This window comes from Castor canadensis, chromosome 10, assembly GCF_047511655.1.
Source record: "Castor canadensis chromosome 10, mCasCan1.hap1v2, whole genome shotgun sequence".
NCBI lineage: Eukaryota > Metazoa > Chordata > Mammalia > Rodentia > Castoridae > Castor > Castor canadensis.
The window spans coordinates 38,366,434-38,367,623 of NC_133395.1; the positions used below are offsets into that span (position 1 = coordinate 38,366,434).

Below are 1,190 nucleotides of genomic sequence, written 5' to 3' on the forward strand. Positions count from 1 at the left end.
TCAACATTAAGAAATTTTTATTTATAACTAAACTATTTCTACTTACAAAGAATGTCAACTAAACAAATCAATCTTCTTGTATATTCAGTTATTACATTATTATAATTAATAAAATACACATTATGAGGAACACTTGCCAAAATCCTTCAGAAAAAGGGGGCTTTTGATTTTGGCTTAAAGGAATATGTGTAAAATAACTGCAGAATGAAAAGCAGAGGAATACCATGATCATGAAGGTGATTTTCCCAGAGCGAGGCTTATCCATTGCACTCCGGGTGTGCTGACCCCTGCGATTTCCCCGAATGTGAGAAACTCAACTGCATAATTTGTGGTCATGGGGGACTGTGTTCTCGTTCTCCCTTATGAAAAAAAAAGCTACAATAGAGCATGATTTTGAGACATTTTAAATGGGAGTCTCACACTTATGGGGAAGATTAAAAATGATAGTACATTCTGACATATATTGAGTAATCAATATATTTGAAGTATTATTATGATCACTTTTTTTTACAATTTTTTAATTTCCTTTATTCATATGTGCATACAATGATTGGGTCATTACTTTCCCCTTCCCCCCCTTTCCTCCCACTCCCTCCTTCCCCCCCCACTCCCTCCTTCCCCCCCCCACTCCCTCATTTCCAAGCAGAAACTGTTTTGCCCTTATCTCTAATTTTGTTGAAGAGAGAGTATAAATATTAATGAGGAGGACCAGGGGATTTTGCTGGTTGAGGTAAGGATAGGTATATAGGGAGATTCCTAGTTTTGCTTCCATGTACATATGTGTTACTTTCTAAATTGATTCTTCTTGAACTAACCTTTTCTCTAGTTCCTGGTCCCCTTCTCCTATTGGCCTCTGTTGCTTTAAGGTTTCTGCATTAGTTCCTTTGCATTGAAGACATCAAATTCTATCTTTTTTTTTTTTTATTACCTACCTATCCTCATACCTCCCTGTGTGCACTCACCTAATCATGTAATCAAAGTCTTATTCTCTTGTTGTGTTGGCCCTTGATTTAAAGTCCACATATGAGGGAGAACATATGATTTTTGGTCTTCTGGGCCTGGCTAACCTCAATCAGGATGATGTTCTCCAGTTCCATCCATTTGCTTGCAAATTATAAGATTTCATTGTTCTTCATGACTGCATAAAATTCCATTGTGTATAAATACCAAATTTTTTAAATCCATTCATC

At 36.3% G+C, this 1,190-nt stretch overlaps 1 pseudogene; it reads left to right on the forward strand.

Annotated features, from left to right (window-relative positions):
* The first annotated feature begins 208 nt into the window (after positions 1-208).
* Positions 209-363, forward strand: LOC141413050 (U1 spliceosomal RNA; annotated as a pseudogene).
* The last annotated feature ends 827 nt before the right edge of the window (positions 364-1,190 follow it).